We start from the raw sequence: 21,060 nt of genomic DNA, 5'->3' as shown, positions 1-21,060 counted from the left end.
AAAACCTTCACCTTTGAGGCTCAGGCAACAGCACCCACACAGGAGGATGAGAGTCTGCATGAGGCCCAAATACATTGGCAAAACACAGACATCATCGGCCAGTGGTGTATCTTAAATTATGATGACAACATTTATCCTGGAATAATACAAGAGGTGAATGAAAGTCATGTTGAGGTTAAATGTATGCACCGGATTGGAGTCAATCGCTTTTTCTGGCCTAAGCGGGAGGATGTTCTGTGGTATTTACATGAGGACATGATCAGAATTATTCCTCCACCAACTTCTGTGACCTCACGACATGTGGAGATCGACAGAGACATATGGTCAAAGATCTCAGCGATGTGAACTGTCTTAAAACAAAAGAAACACGAAACATAAAAATGAAATACAAGAGGATGAGTTATAAATGTTTTGTGCATGAGATTAATAAAAGGAAAAAAATGTTTTTTAAATGTAGAATATGTTAAAGTTGAAGATGTTTGGATTCTACTTGAGTTAAGGACAGAAGTTAGGGATGTGAAAAGATGTATTAAATAATTTTTTTAACTATGTTCACAGTAGCTATGAGATGAGTTTAAGTATTGTGATGTTTTTTAATCTTCTTAATTCATCACTTTTGTGATCAAAATAAAAATGTTATCTTTAAGAAAGGTTTCTGTTGTTCTCTTAATGCGTCCTGTCACCTGTGTTACTTCATCAACTGTGTTACTGTGTCTGTCAACTGTGTTCCGTGTGTTTTTTTGTGTAATAAATATTTGAAATGTTGGTTTATTTGTAAGACAAATTATGGGGTATTTCTCTAGAAAGGGAAGTTTTACATAAGGATGGTGAATAACTCTAAAGTCAATTTAACATGGATTTAAGTCGAAAAAGGATTCATCCTTGATGATAGCACCTCACAGAATGTCCATCATTAAGTTTAAATTTCATATTTTCAGATCAGTTAGACAGAACATCTCCAAAACCCTAGTGAATAGACTTAAAAACTTTCAAACAAATGTTTTATCAAATGTGTAGTACTTCATTCATGTTTTATATGACATATCATTTGTCTGTAACACAGTTGACAAAATAATGCATTGAATGTTTATTTTCATTAAAATGTTTTAAAAGTCATCAAAGCTTAAGCTTGGCAGTTGATGAATTTAGCACGTTGAGAGAGTATTTTATGAAAACAACTAGATTATTTATTTAAAAAAACAGTAATTTCTTGACTTTTTGGTTGATGTGAAATGTACCCCTAATTATAGAATGACTCAGGTATCTGACCCCCCCTGGGCATAGTGCACTTAGGTTTTCCCATGCTCCTTAGGGACACGGGACCCAGGAGAGCCTTCCCCACTATCGTCCATGCACATTCTACACGAGGTAAGCGTGTGTGAATGTGGGGGACATAAGTTCTCCCCATGCTCCTAAGGGACCCGGGAAACATGGTGCACAGTAAGCCCCATGCAGGGCTGGAGGGCTCTCCCCGCCTGCCTATGGACGTTCTCCCATGCTCCTTAGGGACCTGGGAAACGTAGTGCGCAGTGTTAGTCACTTGCGCTGGCACCTGCTGGGTGGAGCTATGGGCGTATTCAGACCAATTTAGCTCTACCCAGCCAAGTAAGCTGTGGCCCGACTTCTCCACGGTCGCAACCGGATGATGATAAGTTGGGGTGCGGTAGCTGTTAACAAAAGGCCGGTCAGGGGCAGTGTGGCGGATTGATGTTGTAGGACGACAGGGCGTTTATCCATCGGGGTTCCACCCACCGTACTCTTAGACAGTGATGCAAACACATGATGAAAAAAAGAGAGAACTATTGGAAGCAGGAAAAAAACTGCGTAATATACCATCTGACAAAGGCCTGTGCTATAATGCTTCAATTAACTGGCTATTCTTTATAATATACTCAGATCAATAGGAGACAGAGATGTTAAGTTATAAATCAAGGGTTTTTATTATTATTTACAGCAGGGGTGGGAAACCTTTTTCCTTTCAATTTTTACAACATCCTCCGAGGGCCGTACAAATTATTGAACTCAACCTCTGCTTAAAAAACTAAAATCACAGCCAATTCATTTCGCCTTTCTTTCATGCTGTGCAAAGAAAAAGCAACCTCTTAATCCAGATATCTTACCATGACTCGCACATGCATGCATGTGCACGGTGTGGCATGACCACCAAAACAGAAAGATATGGACACAAGATGTTTGCCAATGTATTTAGTATCCATGTGAACATGATTTAAGTGGGGGGGACCTAACCTTCTCTAGGGGGGTACGGGGGCATGCTCCCCCGGGAAGATTTTTTCTTAAATATTGGAGTTAAAAGCATAAATCTGGTACACTTTGAGAGCAACATGAGGAGATCTATGGATACATCTTTCAACACCCATATGAAACCGAACTGTAAGCAGATTTTTCTTTTTGGATATTTTACAAATCACTCCTCTTTTAAACTCTATTCTTGTTATTTTTAACAACTTTTTTGTTACTGTCATATAGTATTTTATACCTGTTTTTCATTTAGTCTCCAATGTCTCATTAGTAATTATAATGATCATATCAAGGTGTGCCTTAACCTCACTGAGCTGAGGTTATTTGAGCCTCTCAGGAGAGAGCTCTCTTCCACCTGGTTGTAGAAAAGCTCTTTAAATTCGTTAGCATAGCTAGCTAACCAGATGCTAATACCAACAGATCGCCACTGTGCTTACAACTAAAGACACAGCCACGCAAACACTGCGGCATGTGTACGGCTCCTTATGGGTACTGCAATATTTGAAGAGCCGGAGCGGCATTCCGGTGCTCTCCGTAAGCACTCTAGTCTAGTCTACACTCCTTTCAGACGAGACATAACCACGTGAAGACACGTTACGCTCGTGTTGTGTTCAAGGAACCTGTCCTTTGCCAGGAAAAACAGGCACTCGCTTGTTTAATTATTTTGCGATCTAGATTTCTTCTTCTTTTTTGAAGTAAGAAGTTTTCCGTCAGTCGGACGGACTAACGGACGCCCCCCCCCCCCCCCCCAAAACGAAAACTCTTCGGTTCTCCACGAATTACACAAGTCACCCAAAGCAGCGTTAAAAAAGCGGGAGGCGCCGAAAAGCGACTAATTTGCATCACTGCATAGAGTCCAGTAAGGGGCGGAGCCTGTGTGAAATAGAACGATAGGTTACATATTGTAACCCTAGTTCTATAAGCACAGGCGGGCCTAGGGGCCATGTCTTTCCTATGCCGCTCGCTGAAGAGGGTGTAGGATGACAGTCAGCCTGCGTAGCCGCCTTATAAACTGTGGGCCTGCACGCGCATTCAGCTAGGCTCGCCCCGATTGGCCGGCTACATTGATACAGCTTCAGTGTGTGAACGCTCGCATATCATTGATGAGAGTAGTACCCATATAATCCAGTAGAGGGCTCCACCTGTGCTTATATAACTATAATATATATAATCGTTTTGTTTTTTACCGTGATAATGACATTCATAAAATGTCACTGTCAATGCTGTCGAAAACTGATATTCTACGTTTTGACATCCCTATTTCACAATAGAAAACTATACCAAAGCTCATGGTAAACCTTCCAACTGTTGTTACAACACTTTGCTAAAAACAGAAAGGTCGACCTCATGGCCAGACAAGAGAACATTAACACAAATTCATGACAATAGCTGTTCAGATATTTCACACTGAAATAATGTGATGGACCCACCAACACTGCAATCCCTAGAGTCATGGCTAGAGAGCGATTAATTATCATAATCTTGATCTTTGTGTATTGTTGATCTGTGTTGGTTCTCTCGCGTCCAGGAAGAAGTTTAAAGGATAAGAGACAATGGAGTCTCTGAAAAGGGTCAAATTGGTTACTTTAATTAAGTAGTGTGGTGATGAAATAAAAAGAAGGTAGTGGAGGGGACAAACACCTGTTTGTCTCCAAATTGCAGTGGTGAAAAGAGACCGGAACACGTTGGTTCTCACTGCTTATATCTCTCCTTCGCTCCTCCTCTCTTGGCTCCCGCTGCTGTCGGGGGTCCTCCCACCGCTTTCTTCTATGTCCGATATCACGTAAAACAGAGGATTTAGACGCTGTGTGGTCATTGTATAACTCCAAACGCCTTTTCCTCTCGAGAGTGCCCTCGTTGTGTTCCTTGTGAAATTCGGGTTTCTTCCTCCTTGCATTTGACCGTTTTTTTCGTGTAATCTTTACTATAATTAAACTCTCATTTTTATCATTGTACTGCCTTGGGGTTGTTTCCCCCCGCTCTTAGAAGTCAATTTATTGTCAAAATAATCATTGATTTTAGTCCTATGGTTAGGATCTTCGATGGTGTTTATTACTAATGATGCTCAGCATTGCAGTAAAAGGACAAACTTTTTTAATTCCAACAGACATCTGTTAATGCCAAAGACGCGTTATTATCTGATCCTGATGCGGCGTCAATAAAACAATAACATCGAGTCATGATCCTTTGTTGCCTTTTCCTTCATGTCATTGTCACAGAACAGATTTTTTTGCTTCAACTTTCACTCTGGCAGTATTTGATGTGTCATTGGCTCCACGTCTGTTCTTTTCTCACCCATGTCTGACAATTCTGTTTTTGCAGCCAGCTAATTATTAAAACACTGACTTCTGTGTAAAAGCAGCCATGTTGTTTTATGACGGAAGGAGCCAGTTTGTTTCTTCTCCTTCATATTCCTGTTTGAGTCTCCACACAGAAAGAGATTGTTTTTATTCCACTGCGTCTGCCACTGGCTCAGACTAAAAAACCCTGACTGCTTCCTCTCTCTGTAGACCTTAGCTTTAAATAGCTTTCCTTTTCTGCTGCGGACATTCAAGACGCACAGAAACAGCCCTGACCTCCTCCCTCTGCCGACAGACGCTTTATTGGTTTAGCTCTTCAGCAGAAGTCAGAGCTCACGAGGAACATGAAGCAGCGTAATTAAACATTCAAACAATATTGAGATATTAGTGACGAGGTAACCTTTTCCAAAATGGAGAGCGAGTTGTGGAGGTTGCTCTTCCGGCTGTGTCTCTGCCTGCAGAGCTCCCTCCCCCACACAAGGAGCGGAGCGGCTGCAGAGCGTAGCAGCTTGGAAATGTTTTCCATGAGAAGTGACGCTGTGGGGGGAAAGGGGGGGGTGAAAAAAATTGCAGACCCTCACCCTTCACTCAACTGCTGCAGACCTCATTAAAATCGGTTTTGTTGGTTCAACTCCGACATCCTGTCCGATCAAACATCCCCATCAAAACGGATGAAGCCCCTAAGACAGGGCAGTGGCGCCAGCAGGGGGGGCCAGGGGGGGCCATGGCCACCCTAATATATTTGTTGGCCCCCCACTGGCCCCCCACCACGCACACCGCCTCGCCAGTCACGCAGGCGTAGTAGTTTATCTGATATTTAATAACAAATACACAGCCAGCGAGTCGCTTGATTTGAGCTTCCAACGCTCATACTGCAGCCCCTCCCTCTCCCTCTGCTACCATGGTAACACTCTGATACTCGGCGCACCACTCTGATACTCGCGCGCACCACTCTGAGATTCGCACAGACAGCAGCAGGTTGCAGCAAAACGTTTCTTTCTACTGACTTTTCTACTGACTTGACAAAAATCCACCAGACTTCTAGAAGGTAAGTCGTATACGTTCGTTGCCTGTTAAGCCCCACAACACTTTAGGCTTTAGTGTGTTAGCTTTAGGTAGCAAAAAACGGAGATATGCTTACCTTTAGCTGCTATTCTGATCAAAATGTGTGTTCAATGGCATTAAAACGGGAAAAACGCTGGAAGACCTGGAAAACAGGCTCGGGGCTCAGTAAAGGCTGGCTTGACTTCAGGTATAATTCGTCTGTAAACACACTAGTTAGCGTTAGTTTAGCTTTCTAAGCTAACGTTAGCTGATGTCGGTATGCTGGGCTGGTGTAATGCGTAGGCTACTATTAATCACTGCTGTGTGTAATGTCAATTTGCAGAAAATGAAGAGAAAGTCAACAGACATCTCTTCTTATTTTAAGAAGAAGATGAGTAAAGGAAAGACAGAGCTGGCAGGGGAGCAGCAGCATAGGGCTAGTGAGGAGATGGCCATACATGCTAGAAAGTATCTGCATGTGGAACTCTGTCTTTTTTCAAGTGAAACTAAAACCTAAATACAGTTTTATTAATGTGATTGTGACCTTTTTAATCATTTAAGTCTTCTACACGCTTTAGGTCTGCAGCTCCTTTAAAATGAAACGAGAATCTATGCAGTTTTTCCTCTTCTGTGTTCTGAGGTTATGAGCCGACCATTAGTCAAGTTTGTTTTCATAATGTTCTATTTGCTAATTTAAAAAAAGGGTAACCAGTTTGTTTATAAAGTATAAATATACATTTTCAAAACAAATGGAATACAAGCTATATGTATTTCTCTCACCACAGTGGAATAATCTAAAAATAATAGAAATATGTCTCGTCACCTATTTTCTGTCTAATACTAAAATGTGGTGTTTTGTATCATTTATAATGTTTTGAATTTGCTATAAAAGGTCAATAATAGATGGTGTTTTTGTGTTCAATCACAGTATGTATTTACCCTTTTATACCCCTTGACTTTTTGGGTCCTGTTGAAATAAAATAGTCATGTTTTAAAACTTGATTTAATAAAGTCATGTCAATCATCTTTGATCCCAGTGTGACACAAACAGCTTTGTTAAGTCTAAAACAATTTATAACCGAGAGACATAATATAACTGAAGAACGTGTTGCTGATGTGTATTGTATGTGCCTTACAATAAAGGAACTTATTTAAATTAAGCTGTATTTGTCTTTTTAAAAAGGAAAGAACAACTATATAAAAAACAAAACAATAAATCACCAACACATGTATACATCACACAAAACAAGGTTATTTTAAATGTTGTTTGAAGTAAAATGTTTACTATCCGTATTATATTCACTTCAGATGAATAGTATCAGAAAATGTAAAATAAGAAACCAAAGTATATCAGTAGGTGATTCTCTTTGCCATTGTTTTCATCTAGTCTATACTTTTACAACAATTCAATTCTTGGTTTTGGTGGGCCACCCCAAGATTTTCAGTGGCCCCATTTGGCCACTCCTATGAAACATTTCTGGAGGCGCCACTAAGAGAAAAGCACCTGGCTTTAACACCAATATGTTGCAGTTGCCAAAATGTGGAATTAAATTCCATTGCTTTACAGTTAGCTAACACTTTTACCCAAGTGACTTACATCCAAACACATTCAACACCATCGGGAGCATTTTGGGGTTCAGTATCTTGCCAAGGGACAATTCCACATTTTGACAGCAGGGCCTGGGGCATACGCGTAGCTATGGGTGGGCCAAAAGGCTGAACAACTATCTGGAAAATCTGTCACACCAGCCAGTGAATGTAGCATATTGTAAATTGTCTGACTTTCAATACTTTTTTATTTTTCAAAAATTGCACATTGTATCTTGCTTCTTTACAAATTCAGATATTAGGGTTGGTTTATTTTGAATGGCAGGTGCCACTCACTCCCGCCAATCCACGGGCGAGAGTGGCGCTCCGATTTCATCCAGTGAGCATGCGCAATTAGGCCTGTCACGATAAATAATTTTGTTGGACGATAAATGTTCCTGGAAATTATTGCGATAAACGATAATATTGTCGGCACCATTGTAAGACCATTTTAGACCACTGACATACTGATAATATATCATAATAATTCTAGTACATCCTTTCAAACAGAATTTTTTATTGAACATTCAACATTGCAAATGAAATGTGAAATAATATTAAAATATATAAATGATATATAATAAATGAAACAAATTAATTAAATTATAATAAATTAATTAAATCACACACAACCAAAACAATAAATTAAATAGACTCAGGCTGGAAAACAGAGCTCTCAATCCATCTATCTATCCATCTCTATATAGATGGATAGATAAATATATATAAATATATATATATAAATAAATCAATATGAGCACACATTGTCTCACAAGCAAAAAAAATCTCCTTAAAACAACAGTCATGTGTACAGTCCACTGTCCATACAAAGGCCCAGATGCCTCAACAGGCCATATCCAAATCTGTTTTTCGAAGTTTTCGAGCAAGGAACACCAACATGTTTGCATTGCCGGGCAAATGCATCTTTGATTGTAAACTGTCGGGAAGGTGGGGGCTCTCCATCTCCAGCTGCCGTGTTTGCTACCAGCTGGGAAAACGGAATGGAGTGGTTGTGTTTTAGGTGTAGTTTAAAATGCGTGGTATTGCCTGCTTTTGTCGCTACCTTTTTTTAAGAAATGCGACACACCGCCCGGCTCATTCAAGTCCGTAGGTTGGCCTCGTTGATTTGGCTTGAATCCAAAATACTTCCACACCGGAGAATCGAGATGTGTAGGTTTTGTAACCAATTCCATTTCACTTTAAATTCCCCGCGAGTAAGTCACACATTGTCTCCCGCTTGTCGCTATATTATTAATTTGGCTGCTACGCTGCTGTACGTGCACACAGAGTGTACTGACCTGGCTGTGTGTCAGCCCCGCCCCTCACAGCGCGCATGGACGGCAGCCACAGCTCGTCTGGCAGCCAAAGCGCTCCTAGCTAAAATGCTGGTCACATCCTTATGTAAACAAACACGCATGTAAACGGCAATTTATCGAGCTCAGAAAAGTTATCGAGTCCATTTTTATTTATCGTACGATAAGTCAATTTATCGATTATCGCGACAGGCCTATGCGCAATGCATTGTTGTCCGGAATCAGTAGCCTTTTGGTAAACTAGCTTGACAAAATGGACATTATTTCAGTGTTCAACACTAAGCCCCGTCGACTCCTGCTGTGACCATCAAAGGTATTTGGACTGTAATAGTATATTTCATTATTAATTACAGTTTAAATGTTTATTCGGTAGTTATTGTTTTTGATAGTTTTGCAATTGGATTGGAATTGGATTTTACGCAATGTGTGTGCATGCGCATGCCTGTATGTGTTTATGTGGCCGGCGTTCCAGTAGCCTAATGCTAGATTTATTTTTTAATAAACGAGAATGCGAATGTCATTACCGCTCTGTGTATCCATGATTTATTTAGTGGGAATGCTGATACAGCATTCCAACTATATGTTATTCTACGCACGAAAAGTTTATTATTATTATTCCGCCGACTTATTTTGCCGCTCTTCTCCTCCCGCATTGAACATCGCAGAAACTCTGTTCAAACATCAAAACGTTTAGCTCGGTCGGGAATCGATGGCTATTACTTTTCTCATTCATAACTTTCATAATTCCAGAGATACATCCCATAATACATCACATTTTGAACCATTGAAGTCAATGGAGAAATTCTTCAGACTTCAACAATTCTTCAGACTTCAACAAATCTTCATGCGAATTCAACTTCATACTTTCACCCAGAAACCTCATTCCAACTTTAAGATGTTACACATCTTTCTGACATTATTCGTGTAAAACAACTTTTAAATCTGATTCTTACTTTTAGAGATATTAAACATTGTTCAGACCTTGTTAAAGAGTTTTTCTTCAGATTTTAACATTAACTAGAGTGCGTGATGTCACAGCTAGAGGGTGGAACATCATGCCTTCATATATTTTTTTTAAACTGCCATAATTCCCAAACCCTACATTCCTGAGACATAATTTTTCATGACAAACATAGGAAAACATCTCGCAGCTTAAAAAATGACAAATGATTAAGCCAAAAATAATTAAACAAAATGCCTCTTGAGGGCATGAAGTGACAAAAACGTTCAACATGCCTCCATTAAAGCCCATTGTAATTTCAGGCAGATATTTCCTCACGGTAGCAGCCGTGCGCACACCTTTAGTTAAACTGATAAAAAGGCCACATTATTAATCCGAAAGTACACAAAAATTACACTTTAGATACTCAACTTCCTTGACATGCTTCACGTTTTGAAATTTCACAGATATCTGTTACGGTTCTTCCATAAAACGTTCACATATAAGAGGATTATCTCTCATTCAGAACAATGGAAACCTCTGATCTCTGCACACCTCGTTAGCTCAAATATAAACACCTGTGTAATGGAACACGATGATGTCATCACTCCAACTGACATGCTCAGAGCAGCAGACTTCAGATAATGGTTAATGGTCCTGCCTTCAACAGCTCTACGTCAATTATGGGGTGTCATCATATGCCGTTTCCATGGAAGATCAAGAGAAGAGACAGAGGGCGATCAAGAGGGGAGAGAGAGGGCAATCAAGAGAAGAGAGAGAGGGCGATCAAGAGGAGAGAGAGAGGGTGATCAAGAGAAGAGAGAGAGGGCAATCAAGAGAAGACAGAGAGGGTGATAGAAGAGTGAGAGGGTGATCAAGAGAAGAGAGAGAGGGCGATCAAGAGAAGAGAGAGAGGGCGAGCAAGAGAAGAGAGAGAGAAGAGAGAGAGGGCGATAGAAGATGGAGAGGGTGATCAAGAGAAGAGAGAGGGTGATCAAGAGAAGAGAGAGGGTGATCAAGAGAAGAGAGAGAGTAATTTAACCTCCTAATGTAATGTATAACTCCTATGAAAATGCTCAAAAAGTGCTCAAACTTCACATGTGTGCTAACAGTCCAGCCGTGAAGATATCTACGGGACAGTTTTGAGATTTCTTCAAATACCGTTGCCAAGGCAACACAATGCTCACCATGAAACACGGTTTTCTCATAACTTCAGTGAAAATGCTCGAAATGGCCCAAAACTTCACAGGTTTGGTAACAATGCAGCCATCAACACATCTAAGCGTATTATGGGGTGTCATCAAATGCCGTTGCCAGTAAAATATCGGGGGCTATCGAAAGGTGACCAAACCATATGAGGGGGGTCCGGGGGGACGCTCCCCCGGAAGAACATTTTGAGAAATTACCCCTTAAATTATGACTTCTGGTGATGTTAGGGGGGGGGGGGGGAGGACAAATTGAGGCTTAAAAATATGAGATAATCCATAATCTTCAGTGTGGTTAGCTATGACACTCCCAAAACTTCCAAACACCTTGTCCTAGACATAGTTTCTACAGTATAAACTAGGCCCACACAAACTGCAGAACACAGGTGCTTTGGGAACACTCAAATTATTTAATTCCCATTTAAAAATATGATATTATGTGTGTGTGTGTGTGTGTGTGTGTGTGTGTGTGTGTGTGTGTGTGTGTGTGTGTGTGCGTGCGTGTGCGTGCGTGCGTGCGTGCGTGCGTGCGTTGGTGTCATACTTGCCAACCATCCCGATTTTCGCAGGAGACTCCCGATTTTATTGCCCTCTCCCGGTTTCCTCCCGGGGTCATATTTCTCCCGCATTTCTCACGATTTCTGATAAAATCAGATTTACTCAGGACTGTTTCCACTCAGACTTTAATACAGCTACAACATTGTTTGGTTTCCATGGTCGCGCGTCTCTTTAGCAGTGCGCGCAACTCAAAGTCTGAGAGGGTGAGGAGTCACAGAAAACTGAACAAGAATCGACAACTCGACTCTCTGCTCACTCCTTTCCTCTAAAATACAGGTCCAGCCCACACATATGCTCCATGGTGCAGGCATCGCACTTACAACTACAATAAGCATGTCAATATTCATCTACAGCTCTGGCGATCCACTAGTACCCGGAGTTTCAACCTGCAGACGCAGCCATCCTCATCAACTATACTGTAGCGTCACCTTGGATTATGAGTCTAAACAACTCACAGACTGCATCGGGTGCTGAAATTGCCGCCCTGTGAACATCAGATCTGACGACGCTGATTTGCTGAAATTATGTTTCGGCGGCATAGTTTACAGATAACAACAGTCAGCAATGTGTTGGCTGCTGCTGCTCTGGCTGAGGGCTCCTTTCTTACCGCCCAGACGAGAGAGGGTAATGATACAAGCTGCGGCCGGGCAGGAAACATGTGATTTATCAGTCACTTTAGACATCGTAACACAATTTTAAACGAGATTTTATTGTAGATTATACATTTTATTGATACCAACTATATAATATTTACCTTGCTCATTAAAAATAAAAAAGATACATATATTTTTTAAATATATTTTTTTATATATTTGTAATTTGTAATGACAATCAAACATGTGGGAAGAGGGGGGGCGGTGCCCCTAGTGCCCCTATGGGCCGGCCGCCACTGGCCGTTGCCGTGGCGACAGATAATTCACTATCGAGTGAGTTCAAAAAGTTTGCAGTTCAAATATTCTGCTGCTTTTCCAAGCCTTTTGACTTTCTTTTCTTCTCTCATCACACATTCAAGCCCCCAGTGTTCATGTATCATTTCAATCTAAATTCACTTTCTTCTTACACATTACATTTCAGCATAGCAGTTTAGGGTCAGTTTTTCAGCATAAAGCATTCCCAATAGCAATTTCTTCAGGAATTGTATTCTCTAGTTACATTTATTATGTCAACAGAGGACACATAACTCTATTAGGTTAGTTAAAAGCAACAATATAAAGTTTAAATTACGTTCAAATCAACATTATTGCTTTCAACTAACCCAATACAGTTATGTGAAAAGTGTTGACATAATACATTTAATTAAAGTCAATGTTTCAGTTTTTCAGTGTACAGGAAAGGGAAAACCCCCAAAAGCATAATAGGGCCCCTTTAAAGAATGACAGCTGGTTGATGTGGAGAAGAAAGCGAAATACCCAGTTTACAGTAGGCCTACACCTGGTTTAACAAAAAAAAGAATCTTGGGCAATTGCATGACAAGGTTAAATGAACAACAAAAAAAGTTATCATTCAATCACTCATACCATTTGCAAAGATGGTATGTGACTCATTTGACCAAATGTAGACCAAATATCTTTTATCGTGTAAATTCTAATTCATCCCTATTTAAGTCTTAGGTTGTATTCACACCTTCAGTAATAGTCCGCTTCTCTGGTGCGTACTAGGCGTAAGGGTTGGTTTGCGTTCACACGGGCGAAAAGTCTATGGGCGAAACTCATACGGACTATAAACTTCAAACACAAGTCATGTGCACGGAAATGCTGTTCAACAATTTGTCAAACATTAAGGGGGTAAAAACGCAAATCCCGGCGATTTCTACCGTAGCCTCCACAATGGAGCATCGGCAGGTTATTTTTATGCTGCTGTTAATCTGGGGCAGTGTTAGAATTACCCATTTGCTTTCGGGGGAGCCCTATTTTTCAGTGCACATCCTGCTACTAAATATATCACACACTGTAAAATGTTTGGCTGTAAAATTACAGTAAATGACTGGCTACTAGTTGCATGTATTTCACAGTAATATGCTGTAAATATTTCACAGTAATTGACTGTAAATATTCCACAGTAATTTACTATATATATTTTACAGTAAATTAGAATAAAAGTACAACTACATACTGTGACTTTACAGTTGCCATGCCCATGGAATTACTGTGATATAGCAGTACAGAGTTGTGGTATGATGGTACCTTGCTGTACATAAGTTACAGTAATTACCTGTATGTTCACATTATTAGGCCTACTGTAGAAGTAATGCAACACAGTACCCAGTAATTTACTGTAAACATACAAATCTAAATAATACGATAATATATTGTAAATTTGACTGGGATTTTATCATAACTACACAATTCAATCAGCTCAATAAATAAAGAAAAACAAAGAAAATGCCCATTTTAACTTTGTATTACTCTATTGAAGTGCAAAGTGCATTTCACAGTGTCTTGGAAATGTTGTTACGGCCCCAACCTCAACTCTGCGGTAGTGGCTCTTGCTGAGACCCGCAACATGAAAGAATACACGCAATAACCGGTACTTGGTAACGAGCATTTATTGATAATCAGCTGTTTGCTCACACAAGCGAAACGGGAAACAAAAAGAGGCTGGAGTACTGGCCAAAAGGAACAAACAGAAGGAGGGAACCCGAGCCAGCCACACCACAGACCTTAGGACCCAGAACTCCCCCCCTCTAACCAGAAATCAATTATAAACCCTGTGGGAAACAAAATAAAGCCGTGAAAACTGGACTACCAGGTCCTCCAGGCTAAACATAAACACATCTGCAAAAATATGGCCTACAGCTCAAAATGGGAAAGAGGTATTCTAAGGAGAGTGTCTCCCGGCGTTAGGATAGGCGGGACATTCTTCTCCTCCAGCTTCTCTTTATATAACACAGCTGAGTGGAATTTGGAACACCTGGGCAGAGGCGGAGCCAGGGGCAGACCAGGTGCACCTGGGCAGAGGCGGAGCCAGGTCAGACCAGGTGCACCTGGGCAGGGGCGGAGCCAGGGGCAGACCAGGTGCACCTGGGCAGAGGCGGAGCCAGGGGCAGACCAGGTGCACCTAGGCAGGGGCGGAGCCAGGGGCAGACCAGGTGCACCTGGGCAGAGGCGGAGCCAGGGAGACAGAAAACAAGGAGGGGAGCAAATGTCTACACAGACATCCACTCGAAGTCAACAGTTTTTCTGAAGAATGTGCTGACATGGGGTTTAAATTGCCATGCCTCTTTTTGGCTTTCGTCTCAGGATTAATCCCACCTGAAAGCAATAAGCCAAGACAACAATTTCAATTTTACATATGTATATGTTGCATCGTTATTTTAAGGCAATTTAAGTAAAACCTGCACCAAAGAAAGAAATTAGTATTTGAAGCCAAGCAAGAGCGATAAAAGCAAGAAAATCACTTATTTTGTTGTGTTATCACAGAGGATGGTCTGAATACAGTATTTTAGTGAGAAATAATACAGTAACATGTTGTGAAATCCTGGTAATCATTGATCCTGTACATTCACAGTAATTAACTGTGCCTGCATTGATTTAACTGTGAAATTCAAAATTACAGTGTTATATTGTGAACATTACAGGTAAAGACTGTAAAGGAGAAGGTCCTCGTAGCGGAACGCGGAATGGGGCGGGGTCGGATAAAAGGCGGGGTTGGATGTCCGACCCCGCCTTGTGAGTCCACATTACACATCAGTAGATGGTGGTAATGCGCCCGGAGCTGGGCGGCCCGGAGGCATCAAAGCAAAGAGACGACGAACCCACAACTGACTCTTCATACAGTAAAGACCCACCAGTCCTGACAGAAGCTGACTCAAACACAGGAAAATATGGTGAATAGACTGTTTGAATCTAGAACACACCATGGGGATTTTAAAAATAATTTTCTAAATGTGTCTATCTGTCAGCTTTCACAGGTATTGGACAGCAGAGGAAGCCCAGATGAACGCCTTGCCTATGTAAACAACCAGATCCTTACACGCACTGACTTTTGGACTTTGGGACGACCAAAGGATGTTGAAGGGATGGTAAGTATGGAAATAATGCATAGACAAAGTGTTGTTATTTTATCAGTACAAATGTAGGCAATGTTGCCATTTTCCTCTTCTTTTACAGATCCTAAACAGTTGCCTCAAGGTCATAGAGAAGCTGGCCAATGACCAGGTAGTGAAGTTGCATACCTTTTCCAATATAAATGTATCCCCTTCTGTTTATAATCTTTTCTGGACTGAAATAACAACTGTCTTACAGGGCATCAAAGTGTTCTCGGCAAACAGCTATGTCGTTCACACTTGGTTTATACCTATGTTGCAGAATCCTGAACAGCATCTCCCGGTACTTATGCGTATTATCATTATTATATTTTCTGGAATCATATGAGAATCACTGAATGTAAACTATTCATTTTACCATCTCTCACAAGGATAAAGCAGACGATTTCCGGTGGATTCTGGTTCCTGTGTGGCGCCCAGGGCATTGGACAATATGTGTCAGTGATATGAATTTACTTATCTGTATTTCAAGCTAAACACAAAATATTACTAATTTCATCAATAAAGTATAACATCTTCTTATACTGTTACTGTAATTTCAAAATTAAGATAAGTATTTCAGCTCAAATTTTGTAATTGTGTGTTCTATTTGCTGTGGTAACTATTTTGTAGATAATGAAGCCACAAGAAAGGGAGATCTTTTTTTTTTTATTTCCTAAATGGCACTGGCTTCCGTGATGAAAGCCAAATGGAAACATTGAGGTTTTTAAGCACAGAAATTATGTTCAGTTTTAAGGTTCTATTCTTATATTTGTATTATTTTTGTCTATGGCTCTGTGTTCAGTTTTACATTTAAAAGATGACCTCAAGCATAAACTGACATGTTATTGAACAAAAGATTGGACTGAAACTGAGCATAAGACATTTAAAATGGGAATGTTCTGTTACCACCCATTTATAAGCTTTCTTTTCTGTTTGTTTCCTTAAAATCAAGCTCTTGGCCAACCTGTTCGGCATTATTCCACTGTTGGTGGTTTTGCAGTTCTGCAGTGTTCAAAAGTTGGTGGTTCCACCAGTTTGACAATATTCAACCAGTTATATGTTCCAGTTTTCAATTTTCTTGAATGTCCTTGTCTAAACAGCTGTGTGTTATCCGCCATTAGACAAGTTGCTCTGCTCGTGTCACCTGGGCCCAGGAGTTCAAAACTTTTAATCTCAATCAGATCCTATCAGATTTTGAAATCCCATTTTTTGTGATCCAGGATCAGACAAGTTGGCCAAATGTTGTCCCTGGAGTTCAAAGCAATTCAGGATAGGATGAGCCTCATCCAGATTACGATTTTTCACGATGACTAGATCCTGAATATCAGTGCTTTAATCCTACCGATCGCCATCTAGTGGACATGAAAAATAATACAAGGAAGACAAGAGACCACATTGCAGAGACATCTATAATGTCTAATTATATTTTTTAATTTGAAAGGTGATGACAGATGATGGACTTTTTTTTTGTTGAAGATATTTTTACTTTAATCTAAATTACATTTGTGATTGACAATCTTTGCTGTGATACTTTTATGAGCATAAACATTTATATCATCAACTTTTGGTTGAAAACAAAATAGGCCACCACAAACGTGAGCAAAAATGGAAAAAATAAAATGTATTTCCCATGAAGGCTAAAAATTGTGTATTATTTCAGTTAACAAACGTTGCCATCTTATTTAAATTGAAACATATTTTAAAATAAATTGTACAGTACATTTTGCTCTGGAAATCCACTGGAAATCCACCCCTCTGATCATAGCCGTGGGAACATGTTTCAAATGGGGGGTGCTGTGGGGATGACACCAGGGCTGGTTCTGACCAATGTGCTGCCCTATAAGGCAATATTTTAGCTGGCAATGAAAAACCTCTACAAAAGACCAATACACTGCAAAAAGAGAAATATATTGACATGTTGGACAGCTTATATAACAAGGCTTCAAATTTATTATATATTATAACATGTTTTAATTGGAGGGGTGGACTTCACATCCTCTAGGGGGGTCCGGGGGTACCCCCCCGGGAAGATTTTTTTAACATTTTAAGGTAAAATGCTTCAATTTGTTGCACTTTGAGCGCCCAATTAGAGACTGATCTAGGGGGTACAACTCTAAACACCCATATGAAAAAGATCGGTTTGCATTTTATCAATCAAATAAGCAGGTATGTGAACATTTCCAATAACCTACCATAGCCAATAACAAATACATGTAACTTATTTTATTTGTGTTATTCATTCATATCTTATTTTACAAGTTAACATTTATTTATTTATGTGTATTTTAAAATATCTCCAGTTTTAAACGATATTTTTGGTTTACTGTCCTATAGTATACATTGGAATGATTTCAAACCTGTTTTTATTTATCCTAATAATTATAAAGGTGTGCCTTGGAAATATTTGTTTACATAAATTGTGATCAAAACGTTTGAGACCCGCTGAGATAACTTCGACTAAAGTGAACTATCTAAGCACTCAGAGTCCTTTACCTCACTGAGCCTCTCAGTCTGACAGGAGATTACTCTCCCTCCACATTATTGTAGAAACAGCTTCTTATATCCGTTAGCGCAGCAGAAGCTAACAACAATCCCCGCCGGTACCGCGGTATCCCCTCTCTCTATCTCTCTCACTTTGGCTGTGAGCTGCGGGCGCCTACTAAGCCAACATCCCCCACTTCATCACTCACAGCGCCCATCGTACAGGGCAAATGGAAAATGTAACCGGGGAAAAGGGTGTTATCTTTACTTAATTATGAATGTTGTTACATCAAGGCTGAAAATTCGTTTTTTTTTTATTATATCTTGTGGAAGTGCAGATCCCCTGTCCTCCACCAGGGGTTGCTGCAGCACCCTCAGCACCCCTACTTCCCACGGCCCTGCCTCTGATGGGATCAGGATAATCCAGTTTTTTGGGATCAAACTGATCCCAATCCTGTGTTGTCGGTTTGAACTACCCATTTTGAAGATTTGATCCAGATTAAAGCTTTGATTGGATTTCCTGATCTGATCGGATATCCAAGTGATCCTAATCCTGTTTTTTGGTTTTGAACTCCCCAAAATCCAATTCTGATTTGATCAGATAGGGATTCAAAGTTTTGAACTCCTGGGCCCTGGACCCTGGAGAGAATTCTGTGCAAACGACATTCAAGTTAGTAATTATGATGCACACTAATTGAGTTTGATTCCTGGAGTCCTACACTGTGTGTGTGTATATGTGTATATAATGTATATAATCTCACCTTCTTCATGAAATAAGGCATACCAAGACAACGGACCTCCATCAACTGTGGGGTGTTTGTGCTCATGGTATGGCTCATCTGATGAATTTATCAATCTTTTCTTTACAGTTTTGCAATTAGTGTGTAATGTTTTTTTTACTCTTGAATAGTATGCCCTCTACTTTGTGATGGAGTCAGCTTTTGATTTCAGTGAGTTAGACCACAGAGATACACTTTGATCAGTCCTTGTGGTTTTCCCTTTTCATTTTAATATGCATCTGTTTTTGCACAGTTGGACATGGAGCATTTAAGGAGATGGTGGTGCATGCTACTCATTGACAACTTCCCCGTGACGTAAGTATTCTTACCGTGACACATTTTGTGCATGTGTCATCTTGAATCTTTTATTGTATTGCTTTTATGTCTTATGAGGGCAAAAAAAAAAAAAAAAATTAAATTAAACAATAAACCAGTTATGTTTGTTAACAATTCCCATATCACTTGTTGTCACTGATAGATTCGAAGGCAGAAGATCAACCAAAAGACTGCGAAGACAGTCCCAGGGTAAGTAATCATGATGACCCACCCAAAAGAAGTAAAGTCGTAAAGGAAATGGCATTCTGCAGTGACTTTGGATGGGTATGTAGACTGTAATTTACTACTTAAAATCTCCATGGATGTGCTCCACAGCCATACAGTTTGTTGCTTCCACCTCTTATTCAAGGGGGCAATGTGTCATGATGCAAGTACAACTGTTTTGCCATGCAGTAGTAATTCCTTTTATCTGATGTCTTCCAGAAAAAGGACCCACTGGCAAAGATGGCTGCAGAAGAAATTCTTGTCAGCTCTGAAGAGGAGGATGGAGTATGTGATATGCTATCTGTTATACCTTACATGAAATTCACAGCACTTCCTTCTGTTCTTCTGCAGCGACTGGTAGAAAATGGCTGAAAATATTTTGTACCACTGATTTAGATAGTGTTGCATGTGCAAGTTTGTGTGCGTCATAATTACACATTCAAAGCATCTTGTTGCAAATCAGCAGCACTATAAGAATAGTAAATGTACAGTGTAGTAGCAATGCATAAACTATTTATCTTCTTCCTGTAGGAGAAGCACCCCTTTATAAGTAGTGCTATGGCGGCATCTCAGTGGTGCTCTGCAAAGAAAATGGGAGATAAAGTCATCCTGCCACAAATTCTTTCCATGGCCCCACTGGACAGAGAAGCAGCTCTCCATAACCTTGGTGAAGCCAGCAACCTGAGGGACGAAGATAGCTGGGAAGACAGGATGGACCCATTTATGTTCAGGTTCAAATTAGAGTCTGACTATTTCATGTTTTTTGAGCAGTGCATTGATAAAGAAAACCTTAAGGTTCATGCCTGTTTTGAAGAGCGCGGTTGAATGTTTGCATCAGCAAAGCCTTTCACTGTTGTATAGATTTTTTTTTAATATATATATACTTGTTTTGGTTTTTATATTTACTGTATTTGCTTTTTCAGTTCTGTTATCTTAATGATTGTTCTGTTATATGATAAATGTTGTAAATAATAAATGCTTTTTCTATCATTCTATGAAATGCAGTGCAATGTATCATTTGAAATATATGGACTAGATATGAGTATGCACAGAACTGACAAAATGAATAATCAATTAAAACAAATATTAAATAATAAACTTAAATACACTAATATAGAAAATATGACTTTTTATACCACATTGCACATGTGGTATAAAAAGGTATATTTAAATACATTCATGCATTTAATTAGTACGAAGTTTTTATATTTAGTTTTTAAATTATATTTAGTCGAGTACAGATTTGTATTTGTACTTCTTGTAGTTGTCCAGCAGATGATGCTGTTTGTCTCATTAGGATATCCATACACCCCGCCCATCGGACGTCCAGCCCCGCCAACATCTGACCACGCCCCATTCCGCGTGCTGCAGTCAGGGCCTATAGTGGTAAAACAGTAATTTATTGTAAAATATTACAGCTAAATATTGTGAAATCATGGTAATTTTACAGTGCACGCACGCTCTGTTGACTGGCGCAGCAGCGCGGATTCGATCAATTGCTATAAAATCACTCTGCTACTACTACAGACGGTGTCACTACGCCGGCGGCTGTGGCCGTTGTTGAAGCCTCTTCAGGCTCCGCATCGGCAGGCCTCTCCCTCGGTGTGGAAGTTGAGTAAAGTTAGAACGATATTGGCAGATTCAGATTTCACGGATCAATAACTCATGAACAAAACGTTGTTCAGACACAAAGTACGTCTCCTAAGTAGCTTGGTAAGGTTGACAAAGAACTACAATCACATGTTGATCAAAAAAAGCCAATACGTGCTGTCCTCTAAACTGGACACATTACGGCCCGTCTACACTACAGGCATCGAAAAATGCTTTCAACGCTTCGCCCATTTACTTGAATGGGGTGACGTAGAAGATTTTTAATCTTCGCCGAACTGCATTGTGGGGAGCATGGCATCACGAGCATCTATCGGCAAGAAAAACATTGTTCAACTTTTGAGGCTCGATGCTTGGCATCAGCCAATCAAATCCCGTTTATGCAAATCCCGCCAGTGCAAGCGCAGCCAATCAAACCG

General features: G+C 40.1%; 1 long non-coding RNA gene across 3 annotated transcripts; it reads left to right on the top strand.

Annotated features, from left to right (window-relative positions):
- Positions 1-5,473: 5,473 nt before the first annotated feature.
- Positions 5,474-20,092, top strand: LOC307040486. 3 transcript variants are annotated; one of them, XR_013808514.1, is made up of 10 exons: positions 5,474-5,607; positions 14,784-15,032; positions 15,108-15,227; positions 15,316-15,363; positions 15,451-15,534; positions 15,623-18,542; positions 18,625-18,664; positions 18,747-18,808; positions 18,972-19,318; positions 19,565-20,092. It is a non-coding gene; the product is annotated as an uncharacterized lncRNA (long non-coding RNA). The 3 variants fall into 3 exon arrangements; XR_013808515.1 differs by lacking the exon at positions 5,474-5,607 and having other exon boundaries at positions 14,206-15,032; positions 18,972-19,018; positions 19,253-19,318; XR_013808516.1 differs by lacking the exon at positions 5,474-5,607 and having other exon boundaries at positions 14,208-15,032.
- The last annotated feature ends 968 nt before the right edge of the window (positions 20,093-21,060 follow it).

This window comes from Notothenia rossii, assembly GCF_949606895.1.
Source record: "Notothenia rossii genome assembly, chromosome: 5".
Classification (NCBI taxonomy): domain Eukaryota; kingdom Metazoa; phylum Chordata; class Actinopteri; order Perciformes; family Nototheniidae; genus Notothenia; species Notothenia rossii.
This window is presented reverse-complemented; position numbering and strand designations above follow the sequence as displayed.